The sequence below is a fragment of the Clarias gariepinus genome, chromosome 25 (genome assembly GCF_024256425.1).
Source record: "Clarias gariepinus isolate MV-2021 ecotype Netherlands chromosome 25, CGAR_prim_01v2, whole genome shotgun sequence".
Classification (NCBI taxonomy): Eukaryota; Metazoa; Chordata; class Actinopteri; order Siluriformes; family Clariidae; genus Clarias; species Clarias gariepinus.
Genome location: NC_071124.1, coordinates 17196893 through 17224642, shown reverse-complemented (window position 1 = coordinate 17224642; position 27750 = coordinate 17196893). Strand labels below are relative to the sequence as shown.

General features: G+C 36.9%; 1 protein-coding gene across 2 annotated transcripts in view; it reads right to left on the bottom strand.

Annotated features, from left to right (window-relative positions):
- ankrd12 (ankyrin repeat domain 12) overlaps positions 1–27750 on the bottom strand; it is a 43551-nt gene that overhangs the window by 12474 nt on the left and 3327 nt on the right. The gene's annotated exons all lie outside the window — the stretch shown is intronic.

Sequence of the window (27750 nt, the reverse complement as noted above, 5' to 3'; positions counted from 1 at the left end):
CGCACAAGCGCTGCTACTCTGATGTGATGAGAACCAGGGTCCGAGCCGAACATTCGAGTCATCTTGTGCAAATATAATACATCTCATTAGTGCTGCCTCACAGCTTCATAACAGATATTTACAGTCACCCGGCAGACTAACAGGTCCAATTGTCTCCAGCTTCCCCCACCCTCAATTTACTAAAGACATTAGCTTGTTTTGATCACAGTGTGTGTGGATTATTAGGATCTGCCATTTAAAGTGTTCTATTGATTGTGTAGCATGTGTTTGTTTGTTTGTTTATTGCTATTCTAAAACAGATTACTATTATCCTAAATTCATAAATTTTAAACCTTTATTGATTAGAAAGCACCATATTCCATGCTTCAATTATTTCATGTAGATTATAAACAAAACAAAACTAAGCGTGCAGCCTATGCTCGACTAAAGAGTAAAAATTTTCCATTTCTCAACTAGCATCAAGCGGCCACACACACACACACACACACACACACACACATACACACAGACCGAAATGCTTATCTAAAATGTGTCTGTCATTTTATACTCTCTCGTTATAACGTGCAGCACATGGATCAAGGCTGCGTCGATGAATAACAAACCGAAACTCTACATCAAACATCTTTAAACAAACACAGACAGACATCAGTCAGTTTGTATTTGTCGAGCCAATCATGGCTACCCATTAGTAAGCGGTGAGGGCAGGTGTTTTTTTACAAATGTCATAATTTCTGCATTTTTAGAAAACTATAATAAAATATCTATACCTCTTTTATCCAGAATGTGTGTAGCCGTGCTGAATAGTCGCTCACTTTAGAGGTAGAGAGTAGAGGTAAGGTAAACCCGGGCTGCCTCAGCCAGAGCTGGGGATCTCTCTTTATTATTATAATTTTTGTGACAATGGTTTTAGTCTTTTTACACTCTGCAGTGAAAGGCTCAAGCGTTTTGAGCACGTCTGCTATAGGTGGCTGACGATGAGGGTCAACTTAAAAGATTTAGCTGCTGCCTTTGCAGATAAGTTCTCATGCTTCATTCATGGTGCCTCATTCTTAACTGGCGGATAGGGTTAGTTGTATTAAAGCTTTTGGCAGACGTTTCCTACATGGTTTTGCTTTTAAAAGAAGAACGTATTTGCATATTGCAAGTCTGAGGGCGTTTAAAGAGACTTGGTAATATTCCCGGACCGGCAAAAGCATGTTGACTGTATTTTGCTTTATCACAATAGTCTTGGGTTTATGTGATCCACCAGCTGCGAGACAACCGATCGATTGGTGCACCCTTACATGTTTTGATGGACCTTTTGACCCTCTAAAATGTTTGCTTATATGCAAAAAAAGACTGCAAAGCAGAACAACATTAACACAATGCACATGTGTAAAAGTTGCTTTTTTGTTTCAAAATGTGACATGACTTGCGGTATTGTAAAAAAAAAAAAAAAATGTTTTGCCAAAGTCATATTTATATGAAATTGTAAAAATCACTTGATCTTCATCTTGCAAACTATCATCATATGTGAACTCGGCTTTAATTAAAAGAACGTTTAAGTCTCCTTTTTTGCAGAATCTGTTACTGTTTGTTACTGCGTTCCTCAGCTTTGTATCAACCATGTTTCTTCTAAGACTCTAAGTATGCTTTTTGTAGATGCTCAAAAATGACTTAAATAACACCACAGCTCGTAATTAAAATGTTGGCCATTTTGGTTCAGAACATAAACATGGTGCTTCATCATGAATCTGTATTAATGCACATTATGATCTTTTTAATACTTTCAGTTAAATAAGGTTAGCTGTAGTGCTGCACAATTAATCACATAAAAATCACAATATGAATCTGTGCAATTACTTACTAGCAAAAGGCTACAATTTATTACAGCTAATATAAACATAGATAGGAACTGAAGTAAAGTTTTCAAGTAAATTAAGTATTTTTTTTTAAATAATATTATAGTGAAGTTAGAAATTGGTAATATTGGTAATATTTTTGGGTGGGTGGAACGAATTATCTGCATTTACATTATTTTTTATAGGAAAGTGTTCTATATTTTTTTACACTTGATTTACTTGTACATTTATGTCATTCAGCAGATGCCCTTATCCAGACTGACTTAATATAAATTTATAATTCCTGTCATCCCTTTCCGTTTAAGCCTACTGTCTCCCCTGTCACTGCAGCGCAGGTGTGAACATGTTACAGTTTATTTGTAACTGCGGTGCGAGCAAAAATGGATGCACTTGTGACTTGCACAAAAGAAGAGCAGGATGCAGAGATTCAGGTTTTTTGTGGTGTGACAGTGTACCTGGTGCCGAAACAACTATGAAACAGCATAAACAAAGGTGTTTGGATATCTGCAAACAAAATGTGGACCGATACTCTAAGGAAGGCAAAATTTTCTTCATTAAGAATCATTATTGGTTAAGAGATGTGGATTCTTCACTACGAGCCCGAGAGTAAACGGCAGAGTATGGAAGATAAACATCCTCAATCTTAGACTGAGAAAAAGTAAAAAAAATCAACTACCAGCTGGAAAGGTGATGCTTATAGTTTTCTATAATTCTTAAAATCATGTTTTGAGGTGTTAAAGCATCCTCACTATAGTCCTGATCTTGCTCAATTCGCACGTTCACCTGTTTGATTCCCTGAAAACATCTCTGCGAGGACGAAGATTCACTTCTTATGAAGTAGTGAAGACAGCGAGGCTCACAGCACAGCCTAAAACATTTTTAATAAGGGGATATGAAAGCTTGTTGACAGAGAGATAAAGTCTATTGAAAAGTAGAGAGATTATGTCGCAAAATAATTTTTTTGTCTTTTCTAAAAGTTGCTGAAAATAAATTCTACAGCCAGAGTGCGGATAATTTCTGACTCACTGTTGTAAATATCTTGCTAACTAATACACCATAATTTACTTTGCTTGCCATGTGTCCATGTGCGGTAAATCACTACAGCATATGTGAAATTCACTCTAAATGTTTCAAGACTGGATTCACAGCTTTTAACGCCAACTGACTCTTTTTGGGATTTAATTTAATGTAAACCGAATGCAGAGTGGAGACACGATGACTTAACATACAATATAAGGGTATACAGGTCAACCGGAAAATCTAGACAAACGAGCAAATTGTGTAATATTTAGCAGCAACTTCTCCGTGTAAAGAATCCTGTCTGAGAACGAGTTTTAATTCATCTTCTAATCTTCATTTAAGGAAAATGCATTTGCGCCACCCTGTATATAAAATACAGAAAGCTGTGCTGTAAGTTAGCAGTGTGTCGTCAGCGTTTCCTCAAATCTCACTACACCACCGCCTTCTGCAATTTGGTTCACGTATACCATGTGATACTATTTCACATATGTAGGGCTTTAATAACTAAATAAAATAAAATAGTGTATAGTATAAATAGCTAAAATAACTAAAAAGTATAGTATAAAATGATTTTTACAATAGGTAATCTACTTGTAGGCTAATTGGTGAGAAAAGCTTCACCCCTTGCTATCCAACACTACATAACGCACAGGCTAGTGAGAAAACGTTCATCTCATAGACTAGCTATTAGAAAGCAGGTTGATCAAAAGCTGATGGGGCAGAAAAGATAGACGAGTGTGACCAGAAATGTGCAACGCAGATAGAAAAGCTTGAAAGAATACACAGAGGTTAACAAGGCTGTTTCAACTCAGGGACCCTGTGCTTTCAGTTACAAATCGAAATATAACTCACGAAAACACGAAAAGTTGTCATGAGGCCAAAGAATGTGCTCCATCACTTCCAGTCCAATTTCCATAACGTGCCTCATGATATAATCCAGCTAATCAATAAGGCCAGGTTTTTTTTGTACCCATTTTTTTTTTATTTAGTTATTTAAGCCGTACATATCTGACATATTTAAGTATCCCATGGTATACGTGAACCGAATCACAGAAGGCGGTGGTGTAGTGAGATTTAAAGAAACGCTGACGACACACTGCTTACTCACAGCACAGGGGGAAAGAAAAAAAGAAAGAAAGAAAAAACCTGCTCTCCATATTTCTATACAAAACTACGCGAAAAGGAGTAGAAGCGCTGAGTCATTCTCTCATAGTGGAGAGTGGAGGGAGAGGAGGTGGGGGAAATAAGCAACTACGCTACTCAGCAGCCAAAACGGCTGTGTGGGACAAATTCAGCTCAGAGGATTTCCTGTTTGAAAAGAAAAAGCCTTCAGATGCGTACAATATGGCTCTACGTCACATGAGACCAAAATCCCTTTACGCTCTCTAGAGTTTGGGTTCGCCAAGCCAGTCGAAACAAGTACAAACTTTCGGCTCGGCAGAAAAGAAAGATGATGACTGTGATCACCTACAAACTGTTTTAGATTTCCTGTACATAAATGTCACAGCAGTGAAACAATGGATAGAATTTAAGTCGAGTATTTAAACAGACAGAATTGACGTTAAGTGTAAATATTTGGAGCGTTTAACTAGTTGCAATTGCGAGATTTATTGATGACAAATTACGATAAGAAAAAAGAAATCAGAACAGGGACATCGATCCCTATAACAATTAAACCTGTGTGATCCAATTAATTATGAGATTTAGTCCATCTTTTGCCGGTTGATTGGATTAAATGTATTAATTGGTCAGTTTTTATTTTGAAATATACAGTGGAACCTTGGATTACGAGTATAATTCCGGAAGTGGACTCGTATTCCAAAACACTCATAAACCAAATTGAATTTTTTCATAAGCAATAATAGAAACTCAAATCATTTCTTCCACAGCCCGCCCAAAAAATACATAAAAATAATTAACACAACATATTAAGTAAAAATAAAACAAACACGCGTGCACGGATGTTGATTATACCAGTAAGAGACGTGCACTAAGACCCAGCAGGGGAAACATTTACCCACAATTCCGCAGCACAAGAGAGAGAAAAAATGTTGGCTCAGTTGTGATCATCTCGGCGTCAAAACAAAAAGCGCATGCGTGATGCATGATACTTGGTACTTGTAAACCAAGACTTGTTCGTTTTCCAAATCAAAATATATTAAAAATCTTTGCTCGTCTTGCGGAACACTCGCAAACCTCTTTACTCGCAATCCTAGGTTTCCATGTATGTGATTCACATCTCTAATCATTTCACAAACACACACTTTCGGAACAAAACAAACCTCCATAAAGTCCATAAATCATTAAAAAAAATGACTCTCTCATTATCTCTTTTTTCTGATAACAATAATGTGTTGGTGACGTCTAGAAATGCAAAGAAATTGATAAGCCAAAACAGTCAGGCGTATATCAACAAAACAAAAAAGTATTTCAGACAGGACTAGATGTTTGCATCAGCAAAGAACGCTTAGACACAATTACATCCCAAGATGAACACGCAGTGTAATTTCACTACACTATGGGAGGTAAATGACAGATTTGGGTATTCAAGAACTTTAAACACACACACTCACACACACTCACACAGACACACAGACACACATGCATTAACATATGCAGTATGTGTGCATGTCTGGCACTGGAATGGGAACACAAACAGTTCCAGGACGTGCAGCGCGACTGTGGTCTGTCGTCTCCTCTGGGACTCTGGGTCGTCAGGAGCACTAGCAGCTCCGTCTTTTTCCCCAAAGCAGCCTCGCTAATGCTCATCTATCTCAATCTCCCCTTGCATTAAGATCCCACTCAGGGGTTTATGTCACAATTTTTAAGAATAAGTTTACACTAACAATATTTGATTAAACTGTTTTAAAAATATGAAATTGCTACACAAATCAGCTCAGTTCACATGGTATGTGAACAACTCCAGTCTGCTGGTGTGATTTTGTGGGAGTTTGACCTTGTCAAGCCAAACCACTTCCACGGCTCCATTATTAGGGAATCAATTTTTCCCAGACTCCACAGTAAGCTTTTTGCCCTTGAAGGACTGCACAAGAACAAATAAATAAATAAATTTTGCTCTCTTTATAGTTATATAGTTCCTGCTGACAATCTGACATCCTGTCACCTGACAAATCACTGCATTTTTGCTTTATTCATTTAAACATTTACCATCATACAATTTCAAGTACTGAAACTTAATAATTAAAGTGTCTGGGTAATTCATTCACTTTCCTTGTACTATATAATAAGAATTGAAGCTGATTTCTATAATTTTTCCACTTCGATTGTGATTCAAAAACCCAAAAATAAAACAATAAAAAAAAACATCTTAAAAATCCAGTCACCCTGTTTCGTAATAATTGCAATTTTATGGAAAAACTGGCAACCATGAGCCCGTCGTCAAACCCTGGCAACCCAGCAGCAGGTGTTACACAGCTCTATGGAGCTCCAATGTGTTTTTGAATCTTGCATTCTTCATTATTCTGAGTAGCGTTTCATATGTGCAGGTGTCCCTCCTACTCTCTGTTTTCTTTAAAAGGAAGCTGCGTCTTAAACCCTTAATTCAGACAGGATTACACTGCAACCAGGTCCTGGGGCAATTTCCGATTTTACACAAGCTTTAATTTAATTTCTATCCAGATGTACCATGCCAGTGTTTTATTGATTTGCACCAAACTTCAAGCAGTTAACTGATAATTTTTGGCCTGTCTGGATAAACATTTGTGACTTACTACGAATAGGTTTTAGACTTTGTAAATGTCCAGATTTGAAATTATAAGCTAACTTAATAATGCGCTCCTACCACACCGTGTAAATAGTTTAGAGGACACAACCTGCATGTTTATAGATGAAGAGCAATATTTACTGCTTGTATAAAATGAAAAGCCAGGCCTTTTTTTTCCAACATCAGTGTCTGACCTCACAAATCCACTTCTGGAAAAATAGTCAAAAATTCTCATAAACACACTCCTAAAACTTGTGGAAAGCCTTCCCAGAAGAGTTGAAGCTGTCCTAGCTGAAAAGGATGGGCCAACATCATATTAAATCCTACAGACTAAGAATTTGAATTTTCTCAAATTCATATGCATGTGAAGGCAGCCGGCCGAATACTTTCGGCAATATAGTGCATCAATATGCTACGATGCTAGCCTATTATCTCATGATAAACACCACACATATTAGAAACAAGTTCTTTTTTTAATGGCTGTAGCCTCTTGAGTCAAAATATAGCAAAGGACATTGCTACTTTCTTTGGTACTATGTGTAATACAGTCTGGACTCTACAACTAAAAGTCTCCTTGAGAATCAAGAACCTCACATCAAACAACTGTTACACCACTAACACCACACGTTTCCTTTCACATGTAACAAATGGGGAAAATATATATATTTTTTTGCTAAGCTTGGGTTCGTAGTCTGTAGGTCAGTCAGAGCCTGATGTCCATAAGCTACCTTGCAACCCTGACTAATGGAAACGGCACTTCAGTGATGAGAGGCAGAGTGCTTAAAAAAGCACACTCCCTTTCATGAGGCTTCTCCTTTAAATGCACTCCTCTGGGAAAAGAAAAATCAGCGATGACAGCGCATATGCTCCACAGGAAAATCACTGCTGTGTCTCCAGGACTTGCAACACCCAGTAGTAACATTGCAACATACTGGCTTTCAGCACTCAAAAATATTTTGTTTGTTTAATTTATTGAGTAATCAACAATAGTCAAGTTCGCTTACAGTTCAAAAGAAAGCAAACATTTTTTTTGTTTGCTTAGACTGTTCAATATCTTACACTAAAATAAGAAATTAATTTAAAATCTCCCTATTTAACATTGTTCAGATGCACAAATTCTAAAAACTCCTTCCTTTTTTGTCCTTCTTCTTCTTCTTCTTCTTCTGGCTGCCCGAGTTAGTGGACACCACAGCAGATCATCTGATCCACCTATTTAATTTGGCACAGGTTTTTATGCCGGATGCCCTACCTGACACAACCCTCCACATTTTGTCTTGGTTTTGGGATCAGTACCGGGCCTGATCTTACACGAGACAAGCCGAGATACTGGTCCCACTGTGTTAACAAGGCTGATTCTTCAAGATGTTCCCAGCTAAATATAATGGTGATGCTAAAGACCTGCTTCATTATCAACCGCGGCTAAGTTAACAGATTTGGCTGGTAAATTTTACCAGCACATTAAAAGATATTTTGATTGCATTTTTCTATCTACAGCATGAGCAAACGAGGATATGCAGTATTAGATGGGCTTTTTAGGTTTAAAAAAAATAAAAATAATGATAATAATGGAAAAAAACAGCTCATCACTGGTTCTGTTCTTAAAGTAAAAAACACTTTACTCTGCGAGACTAAAGATGCCATTTGAACAAACAAATGCAAGTTTATCAGTGTGGACTGTTTATTTCTGGCACACAAATTTATATTAAAAGCAAAACAGATGTTCTGTACTGCTGCCCGGTGTTTTGCATGCACTGCTGTTTGGAGCGGAGATCAGAACAAAGATCTGGGATTTAGTTTAGTGATGTACAGAACAACAATGGAGTGAGGTTTCTGCGCCGCTTGGCTCCGTTATGTGACACTACAGTCAATCAAAAGGTCTTATTTAAAGGCAGGAAAAACTGCAGGTTTAATAAAAAAAGAAGAAAAACAATGAATAAATTGGGCAACTTGAGCAACTCCTTATTTCTTTATATTACATTAAATTAAATTGTGTAGATTAAATAAAAAAGGAAACATATGTTTTATTGCAACAGGCTGCAAAGTGCTTAAAGATAAAATGTAAAAATTAACCGTTTATGTAACAACCCCAGCAGCAACCTCAATTCCCTTCTCGTCTGTTCCAACCACTAAGCATTCAGCATCACCGGTATAATAATCACTGGCCTGATCATCTGTCACCTGTTTCTCACTGGTTTATGCATTAAATTAGACATGTTTTAATGCTTGAATGATTCATTGTTCAGTGTGTGGTTTTAACAAAAACATTTCTCAGAAACTGGTCAGGTAAAGGGAGTGGACTGAAAATGAGAGACAAAAAAAAGTCTTTCAGGAAGCCTGAAGAAATAAGAAGAAGAAAAAAGAAAGACAAAAAGAAGAAGGATATGGGTTTTAATATTATAAATAGTACTGTAAATAAACAAGCAAGGAAGGAAATAAAGGTTTAATTTTTTTAATTTATTTTAAAACTAAATTTGGGATCACAACATTAAATAAATTTTTTTAGTTTTTTCTAATCAGCTTTTCCCAGTCAGGTTGAACAAAAAAATCTCTCGAACATCCACGAAAACCCACATCATGACAACATATATATTAATCATATACTCAATCACAGAATCCGGCCTTATCGTACACCATGACCCGGCAAGAGTGAATTCTGCCGACGTGAGACTCGTCGCGTATCCTAATCAGTGGAGTTGATCTACAAGGTATGTTACACAGACTGTGTGTAAGAACAATCTGTTTCTGCCTCTGTGCATCGATTATTCATTTAAACATTCTCGAATCATTTAAGTGATCATGAACCACTCGTGACCTGGTAACCTCTATCGTTGGGCTACAATACATATTTAGACGTAAGGAATGTGAGATGTGGGAGGAGTTTCACACAACTCTTTCGCAGTTTCACAGCTTGGCATACATCATTCGCACATTTAGAACCAAAGCTTTCTGGAGATCACGTAGATATCGTGTAACAAAAGGTTAATGAGTAATCCCGTCGTGTTATTCTCAGAACCTAAAAAAGACGTACTCTTGACATATTGATTTATACCAGATAAAATATATCAAAGGTTTAGCTATTTGAAACCAGTAATGTTAGACACAGACTAGACAGAGGTTTGATGAAAAGATGAAGATATAAAACGCACCTCATGTCAAGTACAGTAAAGTGTAGGGGTGAAACGGTTCCTCGAGTAACTTGACTAATTCGATTACAAAAAATTATCGAGGCAAGATCTTCTGCCTCGAAGCTTTTTAAAATAAATTTTAAAAGCTTGCGTTATGTTTTTGTGCAATTATATGTTGACAGCGCGCTTTTGACACAGCGCGCTTACGGATGCAAGCAGTCATTAAACACAGACGAAGAAGAAGCGCTTACGTCACCCACAAAGTGGAACGAGACGCAAACAGTTAGCTGTGTATTGATTTGAGGGAGCGTTCTGTTGCAGACTGCAAAATGGAAAGGAGCGATAAAATTATCAGCGAGTCAAGAGAAGAAGAAACCAGCAAGGGAAAACAACAGAAATTGTCAGTAAAGGCTTATGTTATGCCTGAGTTGTAAATTTTGAAACTTTTAGTTCTGAAACTTAAGTTGCACAACGTAGTGTTTTTGTATAATTATTTATTTTAATGTGTTCCTTAGTTTTTTTTATACTTAAAGTCATTTGAAATACCTTTTTTTTGTTTTTGCATCTGGGAAAAAGCTTTAAAATAGGAATATATTGCACTGTAATGCACATAATTCATCTCAGTCAACTTTATTTAGTACTATATTTAACTATAGTCAACTATATTTATTAGGTACTACATACAACATAAATTAACAACATAAATTAACAGAAACTAACTAGCTAACTTAGAGACCTAATTAGCCAGCTAGCTGGGACAAGACAGATTGACATTTTAAGTTTACAGGAAACTTGTTTGATTGTAAAGTAATATATCGATATCTTCGGCAGTTACTCTTGTGCAGTGAATGCATTTAATTATTTCTGTCCTTGTTTTACTTGGAAATGACCAACCAAAAGTCTTGTATTACACGAGAAATATACAACAAAAATTTTCATTTGATTTCATCTTTTTGCCACTGTGCCTGAGAAATCTTCTAGAAGAAATCCCTGACAGTTCATGACACAAATATCTCAAAAAGATATTGGTTGATATTGTCCGTATTTTTTTCTTCTTAAAATGACTTTGCATTGCAATGATGCAATATTCATAAGAAACATAAGAGATCTAAACTTCGTAGGAAGCAGTACACATCGTTACACAGAGCTCGCACTCTGCAGCTCAGAAAGTAGGTTAATGGCCACATGTACCCACACAAGCTCAAAACAACACACTACGTCGTTACTGCAGATCACAACATCTGAAAATGTGCACCACATTCCACCTGCACATGTTTTTCTACGTAGATGTTTGCACACTTCCTTATTTTGCTCGCCGTACTACTTTCTTACTGAATATCTGAACCATGGGTAACGAGAACAACATAGACACAAGTCACACTGGCTTATCTTTACTGACCGTTACAGACATGAGCCAGAGAGTAACGGAGAGTGGTGAACTGATAAGAAAGGGGAAGAGCAAGCCAGTCAAATAGGGTGAAGAAAAAGAAGAAGAAGAAAACATGACTAAGACTGGTGTGAAGAGAATGAAATGGGGATAGACTGGCTGAGGTATGAAAAGGTCAATAAGATGAAGGTCTGGCAGTGTAATTAACCTCCTATGGGCCTCCTTAGGAAATGACCTGAGAGGATACAGGGGTAAAAACACGTTTACAGCGTTTATGTGGGTTGGGGTTTTGAATATTTAATAATTAATCTGATTCCAAGTAATGCATTTTTGTAAGAGAGAGAAAAGAATCCAGATGATTTACACACATTAAGCGATGTACTCAAGATAAATTACTAGATATGCACACTCACAAGAACGTCTTAAAAAATGTATGGTACTGAATCTGTTAAATTTTGGATTTAACAAAAATGTTTATGTTGCCATGAATTGCGCGGAATGAAGGTGTGAGATTGCGTTTATTAAGCAGATTTCAATCACACACACTTAAGCATGTATTAAAATAGGTACAGCGCCATCTGTTAAGATTACAAATTTTTCAAGGTCAATTTTTTTATGATGATATAAGGGCGTTTTTATTTAAATTTAAAATTAGTATCTTCTTTTCCTGTGGGCCGACTGCCATGAAACAAAGCCTATATGTTACGTCAAGCTTGGCCAAATAAGCCTGTGAAAACACCATTAAAATTCGCTCAGGTGTACAAAGTCAGACAAAATAAACAAATTGCTATGTTCTACTACTCATTTTACGTTCCCCCAAATTATTTTGTTCGCAAATATCTTGCCAACTTATTTTATTTATTATATGTAAACTGATAAGCGACTTAAAATCCACCTCATTCTGTGTCAGCAGCACACTACAAGAACACTAAACACTCCCACTAGCTCAAGCGATATTCAATCATTAAACTACAGTGAAACCTCGAATTACAAATAACGCAATTTGTGAGTGTTCCACAAGACGAGCAAAGATTTTTAATAAATTTTGACTTGAAAAACGAAAAAGTCTTGGTTTACGAGTACCGACTATCATGTATCACGTATGCCCTTCTTATTTTGATGCCAAGTGTCACGTGATCACAACTGAGCCAACAGTTTGTCTCTCTCTTGTGCTGCGGAATTGTGGGTAAATGTCTCCCCTGCTAGGTCTTAGTGTGCATCTCTTACTGGTATAATCAACATCCGTGCACGGGTGTACTGTTTACTATAACACTGCAACGCAGAAGCAAAAGCATGTCTCATTAGAAAGGTTAAAGATCCATTACTCTCTGTATCAGCCTGCTCTTTGTGTCTGGGTGCCACACACACACAAACACAGACCCTTCCTACTTTTGCCTTCACAGACACACACACACTTTTTCTCTCTGCACTACACAGAAACACTGCTCTGTCACGATTCTTTTCAAAGGTAAAGTACAGGTTAATTTGTTTTATTTTTACTTTACATTAGTGATTCCGTTAGTGTGTCGCTCATGTGCGTCATTAGAGATTTCCTGTTTATTTTTCCAATATAACAGCGTTTCCGTTGTTTGCGCGTGTGTAAAAGGAGTGAAGGAAGGGTAACTGTGTAAGACAAGAAGGGGGAGAGGGGAGCTTACTTTAGATTCACACACACACACACACACACACACAAACATCGCCTGCGCGCACAAACAGAAATACTTATCTGTCAGGATTTATTTTTACTTTTTTTTTTTTTAAGTAAAGTGCAGGTTAATTATTTTTATTTTAACTTCATATTTTGTGTTAATTAATTGCATGTATTTAATTTTTTTTGGAGCTGTGAAACAAATTATTTGAGCTGCCATTATTTCTTATGAGAAAATTAGATTTGGTTTATGAGTGTTTTAAAATATTAGCCCACTCCAGGAATGAATTATGTTCGTTATCCAAGGTTCCACTGTAATTCATGCATATAAAAATCATTTTAGAATTTGAGTGATCAACTCTAAACCTAACCACCTTCTTGAGAAAACCTCTGGCGATTGAGTTGGACGATTTAAGTCTTGCAGTGTCCTCCATACATCCTGCAACAGATTTCCTTTCACCTATTTTGTACTCTTCTACAGACCTTTAATAATAGTCTGCACTAAAAGGACGAACGGACTGTCTTTACCAAAGATAGGAAAAAGAAAAAGAAAAAAAAACAGAGGAATGGAAAATCAGTTGATGACTTCCAATCGTTTGGATGGAAGGATGCCACACTGTCTCTCCAGCTATCACAGTGACACCAGTGATCATCTGCGTCTGTGAGCTCAGTGTGTGGATAGCGAGTTTTTCTTTGAGTGTGACCAGATGTTGAGGCTTTCTGGCTTTGTGTGTCTCAGAGGAAGCATGTGATCCCTTTAACGCTCCCAGTTTAGTAGCAGTTGTGTTATAGGTGAACCGTATTTTTGTGCACGGTAAAATCCTTTTTCTTCAAACGCTGTGAGTGAATTAGACTCAAACCTACTCATTAAGCATGCTTACACCAGTCTCCAAACACCGCAAGAAGAAATTAGTGTCAAAATCGTGTGCGTTAAAAGCCTCATGTGCCCATGTGAGAAGACTCTCAACCCATACCCTCAATTTCGAGTTCTGACACTTTGGAGGCATTTAAGGCACAAAAATGTCATCCTACATATAATTATTATCAGATATATAAATTATGATGGATGAAAGAAATACATGCCGCTCAGATAAGTGTTAAACCTTTGAATTTTAAGTTAGTTTCTATTGTTTAAATGCTGCACTTGTCTTTTAAGTGACTAATGTTATAAGAAACGGCCTTTATTTAATTAATCATTAAACTTTTTAAAAGGTTATATGTAATAAAATAAATGTAATATCAAATCACAATATTATAATATAGAAACTCAATTTTAATTGAATATACACACAAACAGGTGCATCACATATATTAAGCTCAGTCATCAGAAATTTTTCTAATTTACTTCACTGTTAAGTTGTTGTAACTGTATTTCCTGTATTTACACAGAACTACGCAATAGCAAGACATTGTATATCTCGTAAAGTTAAATACTCATAAAATACTATGGTAAATCCTGCAGTTTAATGCAGTATAATATAGTAAGCTTTAGTATTTTTTTCTTGTAGGGTATATTTCTGTCCTAAATGACAGAGTGAACATTATTGGGTTTAAAAACAAAAAAAGTTCACACACTCTTTGAGAGAAGCACGTGGTTACCAAACAATTCAGCAGCCGTTAAAATCTGAGATACTCATCAAAACAAAAAAAAGAAGAAAAAAACACTCCAAACAATAACAGACAGCTGAGTACATTGTGCAATCAGCATGCCTGAAAAGCACACGCACGCACACACACACACACAAACACACGTGTATTATCATGTACTTTGGTTTATGTACTTGACTGTGTATTGCACACGACTCGCTTTAAGGCATGCAGAAGAGTTTCGTTTTCACATCCTCTTTGAAACAGTCTGCCAGATGGGTCAGTTTACAGACAGCAATTCACTTGCTTTCAAACTGCACTACACTTCTAAAATTCTCTAAAGAAAACCAATTTGTGGTTTTAAAAAGCTAGCATTGTGAGATTTTGGCTTGTCGTATTAAACTACGTCACACGATAACTGCCAAAAGCTTTAAAAAGAAAGATTGAAAAGCTCAGGACACCTTGTTTCATTTTTCACAACTCGAGCAGCTGCTTCTAATTTGGTACGGATATGATTTTTACTCTTAGCCTAACTATAACTGAGGATGCTCCTGACAAACCCAGTGATGAAAACTATGCCACATTTAACCAATTTGATCTTTATCTTCATATAAAATTATTGGACTGTATGGAAAATTCTAGAAGAACTTTCTTTCTTGGTTCTGTACCTTTTCATCTAATTAACCTCATCATAGAAATGCTGAAAATTAGGCAGAAATTAACGTATTTGATATGAAATGGTAGTCACAACTAGAGCTGTAGCTATCGAATATTGTAGTAATCGAGCATTCCATTAAAAAAAAAATCGATTAATCGACTAATCGTATAAAATGCACCTTTGCGTAATTAAACAGCAATTTAAAATATATAAGAGAAGCAAATATTAATTGGTTTTCTTTTTTTAAAAATCTACTTTTATTTTTTAAATGCATACAGCATTTTATCAAAAATAAATATTGTCATTATTCACAATAGAAGGAATGGCTTAAAGTTGACTGAGTGCATTACAGTGCAATACATTCTTACTTTAAAGCCTTTTCTTAGATGCAAAAACAAAAAAGGCATTTCAAATGACTAAGTATCAAAAAAAAAACTAAGGCTCACATAAAATTAAATAATTATACAAAAACACTAAGGTATGCAACTTCACGTCTTCATCTCTTGGCTCGCTGATAATTTTATCGCTCCCTTCCATTTTGTATCCCGCAACAGAATGCTCCTTCAAATCAATACACAGCTAACTGTTTGCGCTTCTTCTTCATCTGTGTTTACTGGCGGCTTGCATCCGGAAGCGCGCTGTGTCACGCCAAACAAATAATTGCGCAAGCTTTTAAAATAAATTAAAAGAAGCTCTGAGGCAGAAGATTTTGCCACTATCATTTTTTTGTATCGAATCGAATTACTCGAGTTACTCGAGGAATCGTTTCAGCCCTCACAACCTAACCTGAAAAGCCTAGACTTAAAAAGTAAACAATAGCCACTTTAGATGTAACGCATCACGGCTTGAGCCATACTTTCCTGCAACACGGCAAATGCAAACAATTACATAAATCTCTGGTTCGAGATCCGGGTGATGCTGTAACCTCTCGCAGCCGGAGGTCTAGAGAGAGCTGATTGGCTGAGCTCTCTCAGAGGGCAGGGATACGTGGTACAGAGGAAACACCTGATGGTCTTCGGCCCTTCCGACTGAGTGGTAGTAGTAGCCTTAATGTGGGAGTCCCCTAGTGACGGGGAAGAATTAGACACGACTAAATTAGGGAGAAAATTGGGGGAAAATCCCAAGAAAAAACACAAAACAACAACATAAATACATTCCTGATATGATGGTGCAGCCCATAACATGTCCTCTTAGCTAACACTTATTTACTATAAAGACTTTGGTCTTGGGTGAAGTGTGACAGCTGAGACAGCATATTAATTCCTATCAACTTGACATGTTGTATACAATACAGATAAACAAAGCATCACACCTCAACTCACTACTGCTCTGATATGATCTGATTCTGAGCTACTTGGGTTCTGTGTATCTGGGTTTGTGTGTAGTTTTTGTCTTAACCAAACAGTTTACTGTATAAGTGAGCAGGTCCTTGTGAATAGGATTCTATCTATTGCTTTTCAGCTGTCTACAAGTGTGATGAAGCGAGCAGTGAAAGAAACCACTAACACCAGCATTAACCGTTACATCTTTAGCTGCAGCTTCAACTTGGTTAGCATCGTGCCAGTGTGTAGCAAGGCCGGTGCTTTGGAAGCTTTGCACATAACAGTGCTTGTGTTAAGCTCCCTGGTGCAAAATTGTCAAATCCAGAGTTGTTTCTTGCTCACGCTGACACACACTCAGCCCTGCACATGTTCGGAGTGGCGAGTGCAAGTTAATTTTCCAAAGCCGTAGGAGTTTTAAAAATTGTCGCTTCAGACTGGGACTGCAAAAAACAACTTTAACTCAACATTTGGATTTTATTTACGACACAGGTTTAATTTCAGGCAAATACTTAGGTACTTTAAAAATTTCACCAAATTCTGTTTTGCAAGTTTTGCATGATGCTGTGACAAAATCTGTCTGGACACACATACAAACAGACAAAAAAATTTCAGAGAACGGTTTCAGTTCTCCAGTGTATGAAACAAAGACATTGTTGAAAGAGTGAGCTTCGACCAATGTACTGACAAAAAATCTCTTTCTTTTATTTAAATATATATATATATATATATATATATATATATATATATATATATATATATAATCACACCTCTACCACCACATGGCGTTCGGTGTGTGTTGTGATCTGAGTGAATACAGTAAAGCTGGATGAGTAATAAAACATTTCGACCTAACAAGAAACAAGTCCAGTTGCCCATGTCTCGACTTCCAGATAGCCTCACCTTCACAGTCAGTCTAGCCCTAACTGGTACTGGGGGATTTTCTCTATTAATGGGGTTTGTTGAAATTAAAGGAACAGGCCTGAGATCTTGTAGTAAAAGATTCAAAAGATTTCTTCATTTCTAAGTCACTCAATGTCCTCAGATAATACTAATCCCGTGCGAATAGGGCTAAAGTAAAAAACGAGATGCTGCACATCAACAAAACACTAGGCAGCTCACTCTGGTAAGTGATATATATTTCCTTTCTCAAAACACTGAACTGCATAGTCAGTGTTTGAAATTTAACAAGCAAATATACCTGTACAGTATGTTGATTAATCTAAGACTAATACATTTATATACAGTATAGCTCATTTAAAAATTGCAAGTTTTACTTTGTTTATTTCCGATGCTGTGAGAAGCCATGCTGACCAGGAAAAACTCAGATCTGGAAATAAAGTTAAAATGCTCCCTATTTACTCTGTCAAGAAATAAAGGTTCGCTGAATTGTGTAAAAGTACAGTGGCTTCAGTATATAGTGTGTATGTTTAAAATAATCACTGTTTGCACTATTTGCTATAGGAAGTGCTGCTACCATTCTTAAATAAGTTTCCACATTGATACCTAGACACAGGTAGGTTTTGTTGTTGTTTTTTTCTTAAAGTAGAAAAAAGTATGTGGCATTTGATGGATTGCTTATGTGTTTAGAGAATTACGACCAGTTTCCTTAGCACCACGTCAAGTAACTAGACAGAGTTTTTCTTCTAAGGCTAGAATCCAGGAGGTGACAAACAATACAGACAAGTTGTCTTTCCAAGATCACAAGATGAGAATGTATATCCTGAATCATTCCATTGTCAAAGGTTAAAACAGAAATATCTACCAGTCATCTGTTTAAGCATTTTGAATAGCCCTATTAACTTCACCGAAGGCGGTCGGTGCAGACAGCCAGACTAGGTCTCCTGGAAGACAATCAGCTGCTGGGACGCTGACAGCCTTCACCGTTCACACTGCCTGATTCTTCAGATGATAAATCGCCTGTGGATGCCTTAAACTGACAGAAAGGTGCTGCAGTCCAAGTCTCCTCATCCAGTCTTTCCCAGTTTTTCTTTATGGGTTTATGGATAAGTGTAGCATGCAGAAGGACACACCTCCAGCAATGGCATATCTACAGTACTGTGCATGACAGTACATGCTGACAGGCTGAATCAACTCCACGTGTGTCTGACTGCGTAACGTTGTGAACCTCATTCGGCGAGTTTCAGTATAACATTCGCACATGTGCTAGTACATCTGAACTTCAGTATAACCAATAAACTAATAAATCCAATGAACTTTAACGCTGTTAGGGTGGCATCAGTAATAAATGCAACTTCTATGACATGACTCTTGTTTCCAGAGAACTAAGACATTTCTATTAGATGTCTTGTCATTAAAATGGTTGGTTTTTATCATTCTGTGGGACTGTTTTTTGTTCCTTTTCCATTTTAACAGCTTCCTACTGTAGTAGTAAAGATACACTAAATTGCCAAAAGTATTCGCTCGCCAGCCTTCACATGCATATGAACTTGAGTTTATTCAAGTTCAATATGATGTTGGCCTGCCCTTTTTATTTATTACAGCTTCAACTCTTCTGTGAAGGCTTTCCACACGGTTTAGGAAGGAGTTTATGGGAATTTTTGACCATTAAGTTCTTCCACACCAAACTCGCTCATCCATGTCTTTATGGACCTTGCTTTGTGCACTGGTGCACTTGCTTTGTGCACTAGTCATGTTGTAACTAGTATGAGGTTGTTTTTTGGGAGTTGGCCTCGGACCGTTAGTTCCAGTAAAGGGAACTCTTAATGCTTCAGCACACAGAGACACTTTGTACAATTTCATGCTCCTAACTTTGTAGGAACAGTGTGAGGATGGTCCCTTCCTGTTCCAACATCACTGCGCACCAGGTCACAAATCAAGGTCCAAAAAGATTTTTGATGTGGAAGAACTTGACTGTGCAGGCGCACAGTCCTGACCTCAACCCGATAGAATGCCTTTGGGATGAATTAGAGTGGAGACTGCAAGCCAGCCCTTCCTTCTTGTCCAACCTCAGTGTCGGACCTTAGAAATGCGCTTTTGGAAGAATGATCAAAAGTTCGCATTAACATACTACTAAACATTGTGGAAAAGCCTTCACAGAAGAGTTGAAGATGTAATAGGTGGAAAGGGTGGGCCAACAGTATATTTAACCCTAAGGATTAAGAATTGGATGTTACTCAAGTTCATATGCATGTGAAAACAGCTTGAGCGAATACTTTTGGTGATATAGTTTATATATGTAGGCGACAGAGACCAGAACTTTTTCTGAGATGCTTAAGTATCCAGCTTTTAAAAAAAAAATTTAATACAACCGATGGAGAAAATCCCCTTGATAGCGTAAAGAGTTCAAGCCTCACACAAAGGCTTTCGATACATATGGACTTATGTTCTCAGTGATTGAATACTACACAGATTTAACTCCAGTGACATCTTCACTCCTACGACTCCTATGGTCAAAACAAAGAGCAGCGTCATTTTTCGTTTTAAGACTTCCTATGTTTACTTTGCTGTAAATTCTGGCGTGGCTGAGGCACTCTGCCCCCTGGTGTGATGGAAGTATGCAGGAAGACACATACGCCAGCGCCATTCCACAAAACTCTATTGTGGTCCCACATACCCAGTCAGAGTACAGTATGACGTTTGTGTGAGTGGGTATATTATAAAGGCAAGACTCGGTTAAGAACAGGTTAAGATTCTTGTCACAGTCATGCAGTAAAAAGGTCAGCTGATCTGGCCAAGCTTTGCCCTTAACACTCTTAACAATATAATATAAAAAAAAATAATAATAAAGCTCACTGGAGCTTTTAGAGGTTTGTTTGATTTAATATATTCCATATTATTCCACATAGTTTGGTAGGATTAAAAAAGGGTAGTGGCATGTTGGCAACATGGTGGCTTATTGGTCAGCACCATCGTCTTGCACCTCCAGGTCCTGGGTTTGAATCTTGCCTTGGGTCATGAGTGTGCATGTTCTCCCCATGCTTGGTGGGTTTTCTCTGGATACTCTGGTTTCCTCCCACAGTCCAAAGACATGCAGACTAGGTGGCATTTTCAAATTGCCTGTAGTGTATGAATGTTGACTGGAGGTTCTACCATGGTCATACAGATGGGAATAATAATAAGAAGAATCTATATTGGCCTCCACGGTCCCTAGTTTTTCCTACGTAGGTTATTAGATGGTTGGATTGATGCAGGTAATGAACGCACTCTTTTTTAAGGGGCCAGGTTAACAGCCATCAGCTCAAACCTGTCCATGTTATAGTCCAGGGTGTGAGAACATATAAAGAACACTCTGTGCCAATATGGACTCAGAATCTCTCGCATCTACATTGAATAGCAACACCGAAAGTTCAGAAATGGAAGCTGAATCTGAATGAATGAATGAATGAATCTGATAAAAGACTTTGTGACAATCCCAGCAAGTGAAATATTAAATATTCATAATGCCACACAGAGGATTTCAAAATTTACACCCTCCTTAGGTCCAGTGTGATCAATTTGGATGCTCCTCTGACTTATTCGTAACTACTGTGTAAACAAAGTAACACATTTAATCACACAAGATGTGAATTTATTGTGCTTCTGACAGAAATGTAACAATGCCGTGTTTTGAATATAATTTAATGAGCAATGGTTGACGTATGGGGCCCAATGTTGCTTGGTGGCCAACACTGTTGCCTTATACCGCCAGGGTTGGGGGTTTGAATCTCACTTCTGGTCTGTGTGTAGTTTGCATGTTCTCCCCGTGCTTTCCTCCCACAGTCCAAAGACATGTGGTGTAGGCTGACTGGCATTTCGAAATTGCTCACAGTGTATGAGTGGGTGTGAGAGTGTGTACGAGAGTGCGCCCTGTGCTCGGATAGCACTCTGTTTAGGACAAATCCCATGGCAAAGAAGTCAAGATGGTAATGGTATCAAGTATTGTATCAAGTATCATTGCCTAAAAGACCAAAATCATATCGCACTGTGTGGAAGCCTGAGGTTCACAGCCCTAAGGTGCTGGAATAGTTTGGACCTTCATATGCGATTTGAACATAAAATAGCTTTAGCCATCAGCACTGCTAAAATCTCCAGGCTTTTTGATCAGAAGGTGTTAAAAGTGAAGCTCTGACAGCAGTATAGGCAGTAGACAGTAAAAGTGATTGAGTAGGTAGGTAGCACTTTCCTACAAATGTGTTAGGAAGTTACTCTGCTTTCAAAAGTTGGAAGTACGAGGGTGTGAATTTGTCGTAAAAATCTGTAAACAAATTTGTCCTTAAACATGCTCATTACACGTGTGCACTAATCTCAAAACACTGAGTGCAACACTGGGTCAGTGGCTGATGTCTCCACCATAAACATTGATATCTATAGACCACAAGACTGGCCTGTGAGCAAGTACGAGTAAAGCGGTAGAGCTGCGGCTTTTCAGAACGGAAAGTACAAGAATGTTTAAATTTTTCATCCTATCAGTTTGTTTTTGTTTCTTAAAAGGTTTATGATCTGCATGTAGTACAAAAAAATAATAAAATGTTCATCTCCAATTATTAAGAACTGTGATGCGGTTGCAGGAACGAATGAACAGTTTCACAAACGACACTTATTATCAACATACTATAATTTCTTCTTGGATGAGAGACAGGTTTTGCAAAATGCGGTTAAGTGTTAGTAAACAATGTTAACTGACAGCAGATCGTACTCTTTGGCCCCTGAAACTAGACACACCCAACAACAGAAGCAGTGTGGAACGTGAGGGACAACAGACGTGAGGAATAAACTGTTGATAAAAAAAAAAGGACGGGTTAGCTTAGCAGTATGGCAGTTTTCGTGCTCTGACTGAGATCAGATCACATTTGTGTGTAAACTGTGTAGCCCCAAAACTGGGGATACAACGAACAAATTTTATGGTTTACTTACTTACTTACAGAGTTCATATTTCTAATATTTATTGTATGGATTTTAATTGCTTTCTTTATTTAATATGACTCAAGGTAAGATCATTTAATTACCTTTATTTATTTATTTATTTATTTATTTATTTATTTTTTAATTTAAGGGTAGGACCTCTTCTCCTTTGTGTCACATGATAAAAAGTGGTTTAAATAAACCTTTTTCTCCTTCTGTTTATTTAAACAATAAACCCTTGTATAAAAGTAATCAATAATTATCAATATCAAATGTTGTGGAAAAATAAAAAATAAAAGGGATGTCTGAACAAGTGTTAACCCAGGAACATAAACCAAATCCATGCATGACAAATGTGTTATTAAAATGTCTTAAGATAGTGAATTATTTTCTCCCATGAAACATTTATAGCATAAATACAAATATAATCCAACGCAGCACAAACCAGAGACAAGAATCAATCCTGGCAATGACTCAGCCAAAGAGTTCAAGGTTCTTGAACCGGCTTTCAAATTCTCCAGATCTCAATGTGATCAAGCCTTCCATGGAATGTACTACAAACAACTCTGATTCATGAAGGCCACACACCCCTCAACCAACAGCACCCAAAGGATCAGCCACTAACGTTCAGGTGTCAGCGACTACAGCACACACCCAGAGATCCCGTGGAGCCATGTCCAGGGGGATCAAAGCTGCCATGGTGGCACATGGGGAACCCAAAACCTAGATGGTTTTAATGTTTATGTTTTGGTTGATGTAGCTCATAAATCTGTGAATAAACAAAAAGAACTGATCAGTTAAAATCGGGTAATGAATGAAAATCTTATAGTCACTTTTTGATCTGAAAACCTGGAGAGGCATCGTTTACTCATGCTTTCTCACTTATGATGTCTATGTAGCGATGTCTATGGTGACAGGAGCAGAAACATCGGCTGCTGCCTCTGAACTTCCAAAACTTGATGACAAGTGTGTTTAACTTGACAATGTGTGAGTTTTAAGACTTATGTCTAGTTTTGAGAAATATATTGTAGAGCTATACTGCCTGTCTTAACCACTTTATGAACCAAAAAAACGTAGGTAAACTGTTTAAAGCAGTTAAATGGACCAGCGTGACAAAAAATTACATGTTTTTAGAGCAGTTCCACAACATTAAATACAAAGATTAACGGATATGAACTATAAAACATGCAAACTGCTGTATTGTTATGGTTTTTAATGTTAATGATTGGAACCTGTAATAATCTGACTACATCTTCAGTAGGTAACACCTGAGAATCCTGAGATTTAAATCTTAAATCAGCCTCCCTTGAGTGTTTTGCTCGGCCATCACGTCTGTGCTTGGGCAGTCCTGCAGGTGGCAGCATGAAAATAACAAAAAAAAGCTTAGTAGCAAAACAACTAACATCTACTGTGTGTTTTATTAAAAAAAAAATAATAACCTAGCTGGGTCTTAAATACAGAACTGAGCTCAAATTAGCATCGTCTTTGCTCACTGAGCTGTATGATGTGTAGTTTTCCATACGACAGAGATGGTGTTTTAGCTATGTATTTAAGCTGCGACCAGAAACAATGTGATGAAAGTGGATGAGTATCACATTACAGCTGTTTTGAGCTTGGACTAGATTCGTTAAAGGTTCATCGCGTCACTCATATCGACTAATTCTTTTTCGAGATACTAAAATACAAAAGAATTCAATGAATCAGTGTTTACCTTTTACAAGTCACTCTTTTTTCCAGCGTGGTCCAGACCACAGTCACAGACGATTCACACATCAGCTGGCTACAGTTAAACCACATTCCTGCACAGACTGCTCTTTCAGGTGGGACTGCTCTTTTAGGGATTCCCCCTGGAAATTATGATTGTGTGTGTGTGTGTGTGTGTGTGTGTGTGTGTTTTTCTTCAAATTGTTAAACCCCTCTAAAAAAATGTAAAAAGCTAAATACGGCATGATTTCTAGGCCTTTGAAAAAAATTTTGAGCAGACAATCTTTACATTTTATTCGAAGGTCACGGGTGATAACCTCCTAATGGAAATTGAAATTTAAAGGACACATAACTTCATCCATCACAGAGCAGTATTTGAATGTAATGCAAAGCTTTATGGACACTACAAGTTCCTAAATCTTACACGTACAACTTTTAATGAGTTTGTAGTAAGCTGAAGTGGAACAAAATGCCTTTCTTTGAAATAATAAGCGGAATAACAGGACCTGTAATCAAATCTCACTGTCTCTAAAGAAGAAGAGGAAAAACCTTGCATGTACTTAACGCACTACGAGCGCTGATGTTCGTTACAGGTTAACCTGGAAATTAAAGAGGTAAAAAAAAACAAAAAAGGGAACATTTATACTCATGACTTTATGTCAAGTCCAATTCTAATTAAAATGCACAGGAGTTTACATAAATATCCACAAAAATATCACTGATACCTTCAATTAAGGAAAAAAAAGTATATATATTTGTACACATTTTAATGTTGTGGAAAAAAAAGAGCGAAATAAAAACGAAATCCAGCTCGAATGTGAAGCAGAGCGAGGGGTCTCTCACGGGAACTGCTCTGAACACAAAGGGCAATGTCTAATGGGTAAGAGGGTGAGTCAGTGTGCTCATACGCATGCCTGTTTCTGTCTCTTGCCGCTACGCTAATGGTAACAGCCCCGGCTCACAGGATGGCCGCCATGGAAATGCTTATCCTTATCGCCCAATGGCGCAGACTGCAGATCCGCATCACTGGTATAAAGCACATAAAGCTTTACACACTGTACATGTTATCACTTAACACTCCATATAAATATGTAACCTTCATGTCATTTATGTGATTGTGCAAAATTACAGCACTACTGTTTGTTTGACTGTAGTGCTGCTGTTGTTTTTAACTCAACTACTACATTTACCCATTATTTTCCCACCATCCATCACTATGCAACCAACCAGGAAACATGAAGTCTTACACGAGGTTTCCTCTGAGACATGTGAAGCCAGTTAACTGCGCATTATTTCCGATCTGCTGCTCTTTCGACACCACAGGCAAGCGAAACACCCTTGAATGAAAGTGCTATCCGCCCTCTTCCTCATACATGAACTCAAGAACAAAAATGTCTATAAATGCTTTTTTTTATAGTTTAAACCCTAAATATGTCCCAAATCACATTAAGTTAATTTGACACTTAGCTTATATATTTAAAAAAAAAAAGAGAGAGAGAGAATGTAAAGGTAAACAAGTACTGTACAGTACTGTACTGCTGTGTCTCCCGCGGTGCGAGAATGTAAAATACTGAAGTTATCCCCTATATGTACTGTAATTTATGCAAGTGCGTTTTCTTTAGTAAAAGTACTGTGGAGTAAATACGGTAATAATTCATCATCCCAGGGCGCGTTTTGTGTCGCTTTGTGTTCTCTCTAAGTAATATAAAATTTAATTTAATTTTAATTAAATTTTATTTATATAGCGCTTTTAACAATGGTCATTGTCTCAAAGCAGCTTCACAAAATGAAATAATTTTTTAGAAAAGAAAATAATAAAAACAAAAAAAATTTAAACAACATTATAACATTAATATTTATGCTACAAAATTAGTAAATTAAATTGTTCTCAATAGTTTAGCATTAAAACAGCTGAAAATTTATATATTGCCATGAAAAATGCGATAAAAAAAACACGTAGAGGATATTTGCGGTTTCCACAAACAATTATTAATTAGGTTCTAAGAAAAAAATCTGTGAACAACTGAGGCCGCAAACTCCACAAAAGAAAGAGAGTGCCATCTTGTCTATGCAGAAAGCAGGTAAAAATTTGTTCCTGTGACTCCTAGGACTATAGAGTGAAAGTTTTACTCAGACATCCTTAAGTCTTTTAGCAATACTGCACTCTGAAAACTACCAACACCAGAATGGAGATTATATTATAAAATATCTTGTAAACGTTTAAAAATCACAAACCAGATAAAATTGATTTCTGTGAATTGATTAAAAACTTAATATTTCCTTAAAATCCTAATTGAAGTCTGGCTAAGAATAAACAGGCTGTGAGCATGCCATAAAGAAACCGAAACTACTGATGCACTTAAAAGTGCCTTCAGCGTTATAAATTCTCAGTCTGTATTTCTGCATACGTGAATCAATTTTTATATTTATTTACCAATGGTGGTCACTTCATCACATTATTTTGACATGTATTGCAATCGTGACTTAAACTGCAATATTCAAATATTAATTTTACATAATTTTGTATTCAAACCTGTTTATCTAGGTTAACAGCAAAAAATGGCACAAATTGTCTCATTAAGAGGGTGTCTATTTATTAACATTCATTCATCACCTCAAAAGTATTTAAAAACTAAATAAAAAAAACAGCATACTTAAATTATTGACAAAATCTATATAAATTCCTGACTATGCTTATATTACTCGAATAATTAGCATCCTTTAGCGATTTATTAGTTGCACAGGTCCATCATGCTATTTTCCATTTTTATGTAATTAAATGTTCAGTAATACCACTTCATGAAAATTAATCCAAGATTGTCCCTACTGGTTTTCAGAGAAAGTCCAATGGGCATATCTACTAACTTCAGTCCTTAGAACCCCCTATCCTATAGTCTGGGTTCTCCTTACCCTCAACACGCTTGCTGTCCCACCTCATTGGTTGGACTGGGTGTGTCAGCGGTAAAGAAAACTTTAAACTGTGCAGGACAGGAAGTCCCCAGGTCTGATGTTTAAACCGCTGCAGTAAAAAGATAAGTCTTAAAATGATTAACAGCACTCTTTAAAGACACCGGTTCATAAAATGTCATAAAGATAAATTAAACTTGATTTCTTAGTTATTTGTTATTTAATTTTTAAATATTCACCTTACCTATTATTTTACAAATAAATAAAAAATCATGAATACTGATTATGTTTATTCTGCAGATTTAGGAAATGCTCAGATCAATTAATCTTAATTAGAGTAAGACTGATCCTTGATCACATTACTACATATCCTTAAACATAGAGATAATCCCACTATATCGTATGCCTAATCTGAAACGTCCTATTGATCATTAGTTTCTGTTTTCCAGAATCACATGGGATTATGTTTGAATACTTGTGGAGAGCAAAAACCCTGAACATGATTTACATCTGATTAATTGTGCAGGCCTTAAACCTTCATGCTACTAATTCTGTTTGACACCAGAGCTAGAACAAGATAATCAGATAGGTGTTAAATAGAAATAACGGGTAAAGTTATACTGCAACATATACTCAGTAATAATATTATTAATAATAATAATAATAATTAAGCATGATTTTAGGCATAATTCATCATCAAATTATTTTCCCTGCTACGTCAATTATCCTTTGTATTAATAATAATGCTGGGCTGAGATTTAGCAAAATGCTAATCATCATTCGTGGTTTGTTTATGTAGACAAACAAGTCTAAAGCACACAGAAAGACATCTACATCTCCATCTTAAATACGTCCTGCTGAAACTGGACCAAATTCTCATCCGAGACCTTGTGCATGTGGCTAAACGCCTGAAAAGGGGTCAATGGAAAAATGAACGACCGCGAGCTCCTGTTGGCCGACGGCCCGGTGGAAAAGCGGGAGCTTCG